Source organism: Rhinatrema bivittatum, chromosome 8 (assembly GCF_901001135.1).
Source record: "Rhinatrema bivittatum chromosome 8, aRhiBiv1.1, whole genome shotgun sequence".
Taxonomy (NCBI): domain Eukaryota; kingdom Metazoa; phylum Chordata; class Amphibia; order Gymnophiona; family Rhinatrematidae; genus Rhinatrema; species Rhinatrema bivittatum.
Window position 1 is genome coordinate 11312147 of NC_042622.1, and position 14511 is coordinate 11326657.

Consider the following 14511-nt stretch of genomic DNA (forward strand, 5'->3'; position numbering starts at 1 on the left):
CCGTGCGATTCGGTGCTCAAGGCAGTCACATGCCGTGACGTCACGCCGTGAGCGCCGAATCGCACGGGTCGCACAGGCGCGCATTCATTCATTGCCGGTGGGGGCTGCCGGAGGCCGCTTTCGCCTCCGGCTCCTCCGCCTGAATGAATGCGCGCCTGTGCGACCCGGCCCGCGGCCTAGATTGAACACACGCCCACCCGGATCCTGCCGCCGCTGCCGCCTGAAACCAACGCGCGCCCACCCGCCCCCGCGGCCTCGATTAAACACGCACCCATCCGCCCGCGGCCTCGATTAAACACGCGCCCACCCGGATCCCGCCGCCGCTGCCCGCCTGAAACCAACGCGCGCCCACCCGCCCCCGCGGCCTCGATTAAACACGCGCCCACCCGGATCCCGCCGCTGCTGCCACCCGCCTGAAACCAACGCGCGCTCACCCGCCCCCGCGGCCTCGATTAAACGCGCCCATCCGCCCGCGGCCTCGATGGAACACCCGGCTCCCGCCGCCGGCCGTCTGGACCCACGCGGCCCTCCGACAGGTATTTAAAATTTTTTTTTTTTTTCTGACAGGTTTTATGTGTCCCACAGCATTACATTTTCTCGATCATCTCTGTATCGCTTTTTTTTTTATTGTGTTTTATTGTTTTTGAGTATCTTAAGCGGTGTCGATGGATTTGTTACTAGACTCACAGTCCTAACTCCTACTAGGGGGAGGCGGTAAACTAACACGTTAAGGCCGCGGCAAAACAGCGGGTTACTAAGGAGATAATATCAGCGCCCATTACAGTATTGGAGGGGAATAGCTAATTCCTTCATTATACAGCTAATTCGTTCATTTACACATCATTTACATGCTGGGTGCGGAAAGGGTTATGTGTCTATTTTAGGAAGCGCTAAGGACGCGTGAAACTGGAGACTGTATTGCTGGATCGCCTTACTCGTCTGTATTGTGCGCTCCCAGCTTGTTACAGACGGGAAATCTTTAACTGCACGTTACTGTATCGACCTGTTAGAGAATAGCCACTGCCATTAGCAATGGTAACATGGAATAGACTTAATTTTTGGGTACTTGCCAGGTTCTTATGGCCTGGATTGGCCACTGTTGGAAACAGGATGCTGGGCTTGATGGACCCTTGGTCTGACCCAGTATGGCATGTTCTTATGTTCTTAAGACAAAACGATTACTGGCATGGTAAAAGGGGAGGTGAAAGAAGCTATTTTAGCTAAAAGATCTTCATTCAAAAATTGGAAGTAGGATCCAACAGAAGAAAATAGGATAAAGCATAAACGCTGGCAAGTTAAATGTAAGACATTGATAAGACAGGCTAAGAGAGAATTTGAAAAGAAGTTGGCTATAGAGGCAAAAACTCACAGTAAAAACTTTTTAAAATATGTCCGAAGCAGAAAGCCTGTGAGGGAGTCAGTTGGACCGTTAGATGATCGAGGGGTTAAAGGGGCACTTAGAGAAGATAAGGCCATCGCAGAAAGATTAAATGATTTCTTTTCTTCAGTGTTTACTGAAGAGGATGTTGGGGAGGTACCCGTAATGGAGAAGGTTTCATGAGTAATGATTCAGATGGACTGAATCAAATCACAGTGAACCTAGAAGATGTGGTAGGCCTGATTGACAAACTGAAGAGTAGTAAATCACCTGGACCAGATGGTATACACCCCAGAGTTCTGAAGGAACTCTAAAATAAAATTTCAGACCTATTAGTAAAAATTTGTAACCTATCATTAAAATAATCCATTGTACCTGAAGAGTGGAGGATAGCTAATGTAACCCCAATATTTAAAAAGGGCTCCGGGGCAATCCGGAAACTACAGACCAGTTAGCCCGACTTCAATGCCAGGAAAAATAGTGGAAAGTGTTCTAAACATCAAAATCACAGAACATATAGAAAGACATGGTTTAATGGAAAAAAAGTCAGCATGGCTTTACCCAAGGACTCACCCATACGTATTATATGGTTGTCCATGGGTCTGAATTTCCTTGACGCAGGAGTTGTTGGTGAGGAAGTCCAGGTCTTGAATTTACGTTTTCTTCCCATAATATTATACAAGAAAAGCAATAAAGGGAAAAAAAAAAAGGAGAAAAAAATTTACCAGGGGCGTGTCCCTTTGGCACGCGGCTTCGGCTGCGCGCCGGCGGCTGCACGCTGCAGGGCCCGTATTTTATGGTGTCCCAGGGCTCCTGTAGATGACGTCACTAAGGGGGGGTCCTCTCAAGCTGCACCGCCCTCTTCCCTCAACGAGGAGTTAAAGTTCTTTTTTCTCACTCTCACCGCTTAAAAAGCACTCGTCTCGGGGTTCCAGCAAGCAGTCGGTTCTCCTCTTTTCCCCCAATTTATCACAATCTGCTTGTGATTTAACTACTCTGAATAATTTTGTATCATCTGCAAATTTGATAACCTGTAATCGTATTCACTCGTTCCCAAATTAGTGCCTCTGATGTCTGAGTCACCCAGCACAATGAGCTTTTTCTTATGGTTACTGATTGTATTATGGAATTTCTGTGTCTATTGGGTTTCTTCTTTCTTTTCAGATACCACTTCAATCTCCATTGCTAGAGCGTCTTCATTATCTAATACAAAGAAGGCATTTTGTACTTTTGTCACTTGAGGTGACACACTTGTGTGTCTCCGCATCACAGGTCTTACTCTACCAGAACCCACTGTAATCCATTTGTTCTTGGGTTCTTGCATGGTCTGTGTGTGTGTGTGTGCGTGTGTGTGTGGGGGGGGGGGGTGGGGTGCAGCATGTGGGCTGCACAATTGTGAAGAATGGGTGTCTTTGGGTCACAGGTCTTATCCTACCTGAGCCCACTGTAAACCACTTTTTTCCTGGGCTTTTGAATTTTCTGTAGTAATGGGGAAATGATTCCTGAATACTGTAAAGTGGGCGAGGATATCTTGGTGGTTGTTAATTTTTTTATTGCACCTAATTCAGCTTTAACATGAGCCAACTCTTTTTTCATGGAAGAGAGATCTGAACAAATGGGATGAGCCCTAAGTTTCCAGATGATTTGCCTCAAGATTTATTTATTTATAACTTTTTTATACCGATGTTCCTGTATAAATACAAATCACACCGGTTTACATTGAAACTGAAAAATCGCCCAGGGGGCGGTACAAGGAACATGAGAACATGAGATACGAATGAAATAGAAAAAGAACAAGGGAGAATGTATAAATATACATAACACTTCCCTTCAAAACAACTTTGAATACACTCGTTACTTACATGGAACATGAGAAACGATAGAATGCTAAGTGAAAAAACGCATGCCACCTTGTGAGCAAGTTTAAAGGAATACATAGGCAAGTAGAGTTCAAAAGGAAATACAAGGATAGCTTGGAGGACAACTAAATTACAGGATAATTGCAAAGGACTGAAATACAGTATGAGGATTAGTCAGCCTGGGGAGGTTGGCCATGCTAGTGAGCAGATGGACATAATGGGGTTGGAAATCGAAATCAGAGCGGCCTCGGAGGGAACAGGGAAAGCCATCGGGGGCACCTTGCGCGTGCCGACCCCAGATTTTATAACATGCGTGCAGCCACGCGCGCATGTTATAAAATCGGGCGTAGATTTAAAAATCTGGCCCTTACTGAGAGATGCAATAAGCTGCACAATATATGCTGTTTATTGTGCAACGGAGCCCTATCACAGCAATATTTTGCATGGCCCTGCCCAGATTCCCTCCCCTATTAAAATTAGTTTTGCATGCAATTTGCATGCATGAATTTTATAAATCCATACAAAGCAGCTCATTAGGAAATTATGTTAATAATTTATCACGAGCAACTGACAAAGTTGTCAGCCGCAATAAATTAACAGCATTTCCGTGGGAAATGTTAAATCTAGTGTAGGATTCCCGGGACCCTAACATGGGTCCCGTGGCTTCTGCATTAGATTTAAAGGGCCATGTATCAAAAAAAATGCCCAGGAAGAAAGAAGTTGAGCAGGACTCGGGGCTCAGCCCCAGCTCAACCTGGAGCCATCATTTGAGGCAGCCCCTACAGACCAAAGTGTAAATAAAAGAATAAAGCCAACATGTGACGACAGATCCTCTCCCCACCCTGTGATCAATAAAGATAGTGGCACCCACACCCCCTTTCCAAATTAGAACATAAGACGTTGCCATGCTGGGTCAGACCAAGGGTCCATCGAGCCCAGCATCCTGTTTCCAACAGAGGTCAAACCAGGCCATAAGAACCTGGCAATTACCCAAACACTAAATACATAAAGGCTGTAAAAGGCTACCCCCCATGTCAATAGGAAGCCCAAAACATTGGAGGTATAGTGCCCCCTCCCTCAAATGTCTGAAAAAAAAAAAGCATTGATGGATAGTGCAACCCCCACTCCCCTTGACCCCTGCTCAATATTTTTGCTGGCATTTTTTAAGCAGTCAGCCTTTAAGGCAATGGTGGTCCCTTGAGGTTGGGGCCTCCATTATGCTTAAACGGCCATTAGCTGTGTTGTTTGGCTATGAGAGGAAATCAAAGCACCACACCGCTGCAATGTTTTTTCAGAAGAGGGGCCACTATCCAGGTGACACCTCCCAGGAAAAAAACATTGTACCATACTGCCTCCAGGTGTTAGACTGTAAGCTTTACTGTGCCTGAATGTAACTCCCCTTCAGTCACCAATGCAAAGGTGTGAGCTAACTCCATAATAAACAAGAAATAAACTAACTTTTTGGAATCTGCTACATACTGTGGCCTGGCTTGGTCACTGTCAGAGATAGGATGCTGGGCATGACAGACCTTGGTCTGACCCAGGAAGACATCTATAGGCCGAATCTGTAAGGTCCGCGGGAAACCGGGCGCTTTGTGTTGAGCGCCCACTCTCCCACCGCGTGCCCATCCACCTCTCCTGGGTGCCGATCCTGTATTTAAATGAGGGGGTCGCACTAAAAGGAGGTATTGGGAAATATCACGCGCCCATAGCACCTCCTTGGCCCTGGAGAGGTGGCTGTCAGCAGGTTCAGAAAATCGATGCTCAATTTTACGAGTTTCGGTTTTCCGAATCCTGACCAACCGGCATTTTTTTTTTTTTTAACATTTTTGGTGGTGGAGGGTGTACAGTAAAGCAGAAAATAGCTTTTTCAGGCTGCTCAGAAATGAATGCCTGCCCTTGGACAGGCGTTAGTTTCTGAATGTAAAAATGTGCGGATTGGCCACACTTTTTTTTTTCCAGTATCCTGGGTGAATGACTAATAGCCTCATCAACATGCATTTGCATATGATTGGCACTATTCGTTTTTTTCTTGGGGGGGGAAGAGGGGGGTTGGACGTGTGTTTTCCACTGCTAAACAACTTACTGTATAAACTTTGTATAATCTAGGAAGAAACAGCAGCTATAGCACCAAAATATGATATATCCTTCTACCAGGCCAGAACAAGCATACTATAGTTGATCAATGTCTAACTTGAATTGAAAATCAGTTTTGCTGTATAAAGTTGTCACCTTCTGTTGAAGTTAATTGTTTACTTTCCTATGAACTGTTCTATGTAAAACCTGTTGCTATTTATTGTTTACTTACTGTTTGACCTATTACTTGTAAAGCCTTGTGCTAAGTTTTTGTTTAATGTAAACCGAGGTGATGTAGACCTTTACGTACCGCGGTATATAAAAATCTCCAAATAAAAAAAAAAAATAAAAAAATAAAATGTGAGGAGCTCAAAGAAAGCAGCGATCAGCAGAACCTGGAAATTGTCCCCCATTTTCTATTGCTGCTGTTAATCACTATTTTCCCTTTCTTTTTAATCACTTTATTTTTCACTCTGGCAGCACGTACACATTCCCATAGCAAGTGAATTTAAATCAGAGACGCAGTCACTTAGCCTAGCCTTTGTGGAGAGTATGCGAGCCAGCAGAAAAGTATTTAATTTTTTTTATTTACACAGCTATCTGAAAAATCAAAGGAGGATAGTGGCGCCTTTATTTTGAGCAGGGGCCGGAAAGCACAGACATAGAACCTTTGTCTTGTGACCGCTCAGGGTCCACGAGACACAGAGAGCATAACATCACTGTAGAGGCAATAACATGGCAGAGACCGCGCAAAATTACACGATGGAACATTACGCGCCACCCCATCCCCTGAGGCGACGGCGTTCCCGTGTCGGGCACGCGCTCGCGAGTTACGCAGGGCGCAGTGACGCATGCGCCTTGCGGTCCTCTCCTTGGGTAGCGAGGAAATGGCGGCGGTGTCCGCGCGGCTGAGGCGCTAACCGAAGCTGGGGCGGCTGAGGTGAGTGAGGCACCGGGGAAGGCGGCGCGCTGGTACAGCCGGCCGTTGGGCGGCTGTGCGTGACTGTGTCGAGACAGACGGAAAGGCGAAGTCCGGAGCAGCAGGTCCGGGCGGTGCGCCGGAACGCTCGGGCCTGAGGAGAAAATGGAGGCAGTGATGGAGGCGGGAGAGCTGGAGGGAGGCGGGAATTGCGGTGACTCTGCTCCTCTCTAGATACCTTTGCCGCTGGGAGGATGAGGCAAGAGAGGGAGCCTGAAAGAGTCGCGGCAAAATCTCTGCGAGCTAAGGCCGCGGTGGCGGCTGGCGTGCGTTGGTTGAGCGGGTGGGGGAGGTTTGCGGGCGTCTTGAAGAAACGTCCTACCAGCTGGGCGTATTGCCTGTGCGCGGTGGGGGAGGGGTTTGAGGGGGCCGCAGGGCGAGTATGGCGGATGAGAAGATGGGCGGGACGCTGTTTTGACCGGCGTAAATGACGTAGGGCGGCGTTTCATTGGACGGAATAATAGTCCTGTGACGTCACAAAGCTTCCCTTAGCTACCGGGCGAGTGGTGGCAAACGGCGGTGCGTGCGTGTGAGTGAGTGAGGCTCGCAGTTGGCCGCTGGTGGTTGGGAGAGGGTACAATAGGAATAGATTGTGTTTTAACGGTAATTGGCAGGAAAATTGGAGGTAAGATGGATTGTCGGGCTGCTTCCTGCACTTTTATGTAGTATTCGGTGTAGCAATCATCCGGAAAAACTTAAGATTATAAACATTAAGGTTTTTAACACGTTAAAATGTGATAACCCATAAGTACTTCTTTTGTTCGATGTAAGACAGCAGATTGCAATTCTGTCAGCTGAAAGCTGACATTGTTTTAAACGGTCATAATTTTCTTGAGGGCGCTGTTTCTCTCCAATACAATCGCTTTTGCATTTAGACAGTGATAAAGAATAGACCGTTCAACAGTCCCTGGCATATTTCACATGTAACGGCCCCGCAATCGTTGTTCTAAATCTTCAAAATATTCAGTGGTGATTTTTAATTAAACGCAAGACAGACTTTAAACATTTTGTATTTTGGGGTATTCTGTGACAGTAACCGTTATCGGTATATTATATAAGACACCATTTTGTTCATTGTAATCTTTATTCTGTTCAGAGACTTTTATAAGCAGTTAATGCAGTTTGTAATTAAGAAGCTTTAAGCCGTGTTATGGTCCACTTTCGCTGTTTTTTTTAAATTTACAGGGATTTATTGCAGATATCATCACCCTAGGCCTTTGTTTCTCCAGTTTTGTTATGCTATATCGAAATCTTTCTTGCATATCACCATAAACAAAAGTGCTATTTTTTTTAATATAATTCACTTGACACTTAAAACCAAATTTTAAGGTCCCATTCATTTTGATTTTATATTTTATTCCTCTTAATTTCTTTCTCTACTATTTCTATTATGCATCAGTGGTATTAATCTATATTAAAACCACAGATATATGTAAAATATAAATCAATGAACACCTAAGAATGAACTTTTGGGGGATGGATATTTTTAAAAACAGATGGTGAGACAGTAATAAAAGAATGTACCATGTTAGATTATGGAAATGCAAACAAAAAGAACAAAAGGAAGTTTTTCAGTACCAAAAGATGGAGCAACATAGCCAAAAGACAAGCAAGTTGATGCTTTTATAGTACTTTTGTATTGTGCTGATTAAAGGAATTATCTAATTAGGCATTCTTTACAAAAAGGAATAGGCAACACCTAGTGTCCATGCCAGTGTGGAATTTGTGTGAAAGTTCCCTGGCATTGGAAAAATAAGCAAGAATACTATCTATGTAACATACAGCAAGATGATGTCCATTCCATCAACAAAGTCCACATAAACACACACATTTTCCTAGGCTACATAAACTATGCATCCAAATTAACCAGGGATGGAAAGCTACATACGTAAGATGAGAACTCATGGATAGAAATTTGTAAGAGCAATGTAACAATTAGAAATCTGCAAGTGTATATAAACATACTCTAGTTCTCAAACTACCCACAGAAACACACTGCCTTTCAGAGAGATGTATAAACCACAACCCCTGCCCCTACACTTACAATTTCTGATGCCAACAAATGTATGCAAACAAATTCAAGTTGTCTCAAATAGATACAAACCGCCTCCTTTTAACACACAAATACAACAACTCTTGCTTCTGTCACAAAGTACCACATTCAGAACCCTAAGTCTGAACTCTCTCTCACACCCATACACAGCTTCCCTCTGTCTCGGTTGCACAGTTATGGAAATCTCCATGCCAATGTAGATAACACTTGGAAATTTTGTGTACTCTATGGAGTAAACTTTCTAATCATGTTTTAAGCAGTGGTTATTATACATGGACATCTTCATATGTATAAATAATTTGCGCAAAAACTGAAAACTTGCCATCTGGTCCTATAATTGCAGCACTGTAGAGAGTGGTTTTTCATCACCCTCTCTTTTTTTGTGTGTGTGTGTGTGTGCTCTGTAGGCCATTGAGGCTTGAATATTTTGTCAACCGTTCCATGCTTTTGTACTCAGGAAAGTTAGAAGAATACTGGCAATATTTACTATATCATCTTGATTTAATCTTCCTTGACCATGGAGGAAGCTTAAATGTCTTAAATATAAGTAGCGTAATAAAGGCTTGAGAACCTAAGGACCTGTCACAGTTGTGTTGACTTTGTGATAGGGCACCATCTTAAAGTTGCTGTGATATTGACGAGTAAGCAAATTGAGAAAATCCTGTAAAAATTTTCTCAAACTTTTTTTATTTATTAAAAAATATCATTCCCCCCTCCTTTTCAACATTATAAAAGATACCATCAAATGGAAAGAAGTTTTATTTATTTATTTATTTATTTTAATTTTTTATATACCGGCATTCGCGATGGGAGTCGCATCATGTCGGTTTACAATTAACAGGGTGTGACAAGAGGAGAAAAACTTAGAACATTAACATGTGATATAAGAAGAAATAGCAGTTACAATAAAACAGGGACATAAAGTAACTTGGAAAGTAAGGAAAGCGATAGAAAATTAACAATGTGATAAAAAGAGTAACAAGGTAATATACCGTATATAATAAATTTATATAATATTATATAATATAATATATAATATATAACATATCGTATATATAATATACCGTATATAATATACCGTATATAATAAAAGCAACATAAAAAACCTGCTCATTTAATGAGAAATAACATTATGGAGTTGTTAGAGTTTATGTTTACCCTGAGGGGAGGTCTTAGTTGATTTGGTTGAGAGAAAGTTCAATTTGTGTCTGGAAAGGCTTTCATAAATAACCAGGTTTTGAGTCTTTTTCTGAATGTAGGAAGGCAGGGTTCCTGTCTCAGCTCTGGTGGGATGGAGTTCCACAAGGTAGGTCCTGCTGCAGAGAAAGCCCTGTCTCTGAGCGTTGTATGGTGAAAGGTTTTGGCAGGTGGAACCTGTAGTGAATCTCTGTATGACTCTCTGATAGGTCTGGTAGAGGTATGTTTTTTAAATGGTATTTGGAGGTTAAGCGGAGAGAGTTAGTTGCATTAGTTGTTTTAGTTGCATTAAGTCCCAGAATACATGTTATGAAGATCTGAAGACTAAGATGTTACAGTACTGAATGATATTTACAGCAGTACTTTAATATACTATATATTAATTTTCCAGAGAAATGAAATGACAAATGCTAAATATAAAAACAAGACAAATCTCTTTATATGATGCTGTAACTATAACATACATCAATGATAAGAACCATCATGTGGCTGGCGTATGCATCTTCTTCAGGTCATTCACTCACACTAGTAGGTAAATGTGTAATCATAACTACTGTATTTTTAATAGGAAGACTTTTTCAAAATGCAATTAAAACATCTCAAATCCTTAATGTTATCCCAAATCACTTAGCTTAATTGTCAGTACCCTGACATGGGTCTGAGTTTCGATATTTTTCTTGTATCTGCACCAGGGGGCATCACTACTGGTACTTCAGTAGCGTCTACAAGAAGAACAAACCCTATGGATTTAAATATGTCTACAGTAAATCTTCCAGTGACATGTTATCATGTGTTTTCCTAGGAGCATGATTCACCTTTCAGTAATATACAGCCATGCATCTTTCATTACATAACCTCCTTTTTTAGGCATACTATTACATATGCTTTAACCCTCTTTTAATAGAGAAGACCATTCAGTTTTCATATTGAGTCAGAGTGGAATAACTGAATTTGATTTAAAGATCCAGAATTGTTCTCACACATTTAATCGTGCTTCCTTGTCACCTCTCCAAGAATTTTGGAGCTGTTTAGCGACTGTCCGCTTAAGATCATCAGATGCATGGTTCTGATCAATGCAATTCTGTACCATTGGAGCTGAGACCCTCTGTATTGAAATACAACTACAACTGTGGCAGGAAAGAGGATGCTAAGTGAGAAATTCAAATCATACATTAGGCATTTAAATTAGAGGGTGGCAGGAGATGGCCAGTGAAATTGGCATATCATACACAATGCCTCCCAGGAAATGGGAGGTGAAAATAAAATCAATCACTGCAAAAAAAGGTGACTACAAAGAGCAGCAAACCAAGGCAGAAAGGTTGGAAAGCTATGATCACAAATGCATAAATTCTGGGCAATAAAGTCCCAGCACTACAGGCCTTAATGGTAGAGGCAGACTTGAACATTGTTACTGTTATGGAAACTTGATTTGCTGAGTCTCATGATTGGGATGTGATTATCTCGGGCTAAAACGTGAGGAAGGACAGAAAAGAGGGAGGAGAAGCTCTTTGTCAAAAGCAATATCCAAGCAACTGAAATTCAAGGGACATGGGGTAGGGAAGAAGCAATATGGTCTGTCCTAGGAAAGAAAAAAAATGGTACTTCCATGTACCCTGGTGTGGTCTATAGGCCTCCGATTCAAACAGAAGAACTTGACAGTGATCTGATCGAAGACATCCAAAGGGTAGGAAAGAAGGATGAAGTGTTGGAGATTTTAATCTGCTGGAAACAGATTAGAGTATCCCTTTTGCAGAATCTACAAGAAGTAAAGAGAGCGTGGATGCTCTTCAAGGGCTCTGCTCAAAAAAATGGTAATGGAACTGTCAGGGGAGGGTTTGAAACTTGACCTGGTGCTCATTAATGAGGATAATGTCTCTAATGTCCGGGTAGGCACTCACCTGGGCATCAGTGATGATCAGATGAGATGATCTGATGTAGTGAATAGGATACAGAGAAGTCACCCAAAGATCCGGATTTTAAATTTCAAAAATACGGACTTTGTCAGAATGGGAATGTACCTGGAGAAGAACTAGAAGACTGGGAGAAAAGTTAGAAAATGTTACTAAAGAAAAGTAAGAGGAAAGCAAAAATGATTTGGTTCTCAAAGGAGATGGCTGAAAAAATAAAGGCAAACAGCAACATGCACGAAGTTCAAAGGATTCCAAAAAGAAGAGGATGGGGAAGAATATTTAATGAAAGTAAAGAAGACGAAGAAAGAAATCTGGAAAGCAAAAGGTCAGGTGGAAGAAAGAATTGCCAAAGCGGTAAATTGTTGTGACAAAACATTTTTTTCAGATATATCAAAAGATGGTCCGATGTGGGATAGAAAAATTGAAAGGTGACAAAAGGAATGTGTGGAGAGGGATGATCAGATAAAATTATTAAACAAATATTTCAGTTTGGTGTTCACTAAAGAAGATCCTGGAGATGGATCGTTGCTGGTTGACAAAACCATGGGTGGTAGTGAGGTAGATGCAACCGAGTTTACAGAAGACAATGTACAGGAAGAACTAGGAAAACTGAAAGTGGACAGGGCCATGGGGCTATCCCCAGATACTAAGGGAACTCAGATGTGCTGGCTGGTCCATTGAAAGACCTGTTCAATAGATCCCTGGAAATGGGAGTGATGCTGCAAAATTGGAGAAGAGTATGATGGTCCTGCTTCACAAGAGTGAAGAGGAGGCTGGCAACTACAGATCGGTTAGTCTTACCTTGGTGGTGGAAAAATTAATGGAGACTCTGCTGAAGGAAAGAATAGTGAACTAACTACAATCCGGAAGGTTGCTGGACCAGAGGCAGCATGGATTCACCAGGGGAAGGTCCTGTCAGACAAATCTAATTGACTTTTTTGATTGGATGAATAGAGAATTGGTTCGAGGAAGAGCACTTGGATTGTAGCAAAGCTTTTGATACAGTCCTGCATAAGAGGCTCCTAAATAAAATGAGAAATTGGGAGTGGGTGCCAAATTGGTGGAGTGAATTACAAACTGGTTGATTTGACAGGATACAGTGTGTAATAGTAAATGGAACCTATTCTGAGAAGAGAGTGCCACAGGGATCAGTTCTTGTCGATATCTGCGAGTGACATTGTGGAAGGGGATAGAAGGTAAAGTTTGTCCATTTGGGGATGATTCTAAGATCTGCAACAGAGTGGACATGCCTGAAGGAGTAGCGAAAATGAAGTGATTTAAGAGCTTAAGAATGGTTAATAACTTGGCATCTAGGATTCAGTATTAGGAAGTGCATCTGGGGTGCGGAAATCCAAAAAAGCAATATGAGATGGGTGAATGGCTGCTGTGCACGGACTGGGAGAGGGACCTTGGTATAATAGCTTCTGGTGATCTGAAGGTAGCAAAGCAATGCAATAAGGTGATAGCTAAACCCAGAAGCATACTGGGCTGCATATAGAGAGGAATAACAAGCAGGACCAACATCAGGAAATACTTCTTGAAGAACATAAGAACATGCCATACTGGGTCCATCAAGCCCAACATCCTGTTCCAACAGTGGTCAATCCAGGCTACAAGTACCTGGCAAGTACCCCAAAACTAAGTATATCCCATGCTACTGATGCTAATAATAGCAGTGGCTATTTTCTAAGTCAATTTGATTAATAGCAGGTAATGGACTTCTCCAAGAACTTAACCAAACCTTTTTTAAACCCAGCTGCACTATCCACATCCCTGGAAAAAATTCCAGAATTTAATTGTGCATTGAGTGAAAAAGAACTTTCTCCGATAAGTTTTAAATGTGGTACATGCTAACTTTATGGAGTGCCCCTTAGTCCTTCTGTTATCCGAAAGAGTACATAACCGATTTAATCTTTTTTGACATTCGGCGACCAGAATTGTACACAGTATTCAAGGTGTGGTCTCACCATGGAGCGATACAGAGGCATTATGACAATTTTCTTTTATTCACCATTCCCTTCCTAATAATTCCTAACATTCTGTTTGCTTTTTTGACTGCCACAGCACACTGAACTGACTATTTCAATGTATTATCCACTATGATGCCTAGATCTCTTTCCTGGGTGGTAGCTCCTAATATGGAACCTAACATTGTGCAACTATTGCATGGGTTATTTTTCTCTGTATGCATCACCTTGCACTTATCCACATTAAATTTCATCTGTCATTTGGATGCCCAATTTTCCAGTATCACAAGGTCCTCCTGCAATTTATCACAATCCGCTTGTGATTTAACTACTCTGAATAATTTTGTATCATCTGCAAATTACCTCACTCGTCTTATTCGTTTCCACATCATTTATAAATATATTGAAAAGTAAGGCTCCCACTACAGATTCCCGAGGCACTCCACTGCCTACCCCCCTTCACTGAGAAAATTGTTCATTTAATCCTACTCTCTGTTTCCTGTCTTTTAACTGGTTTGCAATCCACGAAAGGACATAGTCACCTATCCCATGACTTTTCCTAGACGCCTGTCATGAGAAACTTTGTCAAATGCCTTCTGAAAATCCAAATATACTACATCTACCAGTTCACCTTTATCCACATGTTTATTAACCCCTTTAAAAAAAAAATGAAGCAGATTTGTGAGGCAAGACTTGCCTTGGGTAAATCCATGTTGACTTTGTTCCATTAAACCATGTCTTTCTATATGTTCTGTGATTTTGATCTTTAGAACACTTTTCATTATTTTTCCTGGCACTGAAGTGAGGCTAACTGGTCTGTAGTTTCCTGGATCACTCCTGGAGCCCTTTTTAAAATATTGGGGTTACATTAGCCACCCTCCAGTCTTAAGGTACAATGGATGATTTTTAATGGTAGGTTACAAATTTTTACTAATAGATCTGAAATTTCATTTTTGAGTTCCTTCAGAACCCTGGGGTGTATACCATCCAGTTAAGGTGATTACTACTCTTCAGGTTGTTAATCAGGCCTACCACATCTTCTAGCTTTACTGTGATTTGGTTCAGTCCATCTGAATCATTACCCATGAAACC

The 14511-nt window shown here is 42.1% G+C and overlaps 1 protein-coding gene across 9 annotated transcripts in view; it reads left to right on the forward strand.

Annotated features, from left to right (window-relative positions):
• The first annotated feature begins 6157 nt into the window (after window positions 1-6157).
• The window catches only part of DIDO1 (death inducer-obliterator 1), a 286952-nt gene continuing 278598 nt past the window's right edge, over window positions 6158-14511 (forward strand). For 4 of the 9 annotated variants that reach the window (XM_029613323.1, XM_029613325.1, XM_029613332.1 and 1 more), the window contains exon 1: window positions 6166-6253. The gene's annotated coding sequence lies outside the window, so the exon portion shown is untranslated. Of the gene's footprint in view, window positions 6254-6789; window positions 6918-14511 lie in introns of those variants that run through there. The other 5 variants (XM_029613326.1, XM_029613329.1, XM_029613330.1 and 2 more) reach the window with 5 other exon arrangements.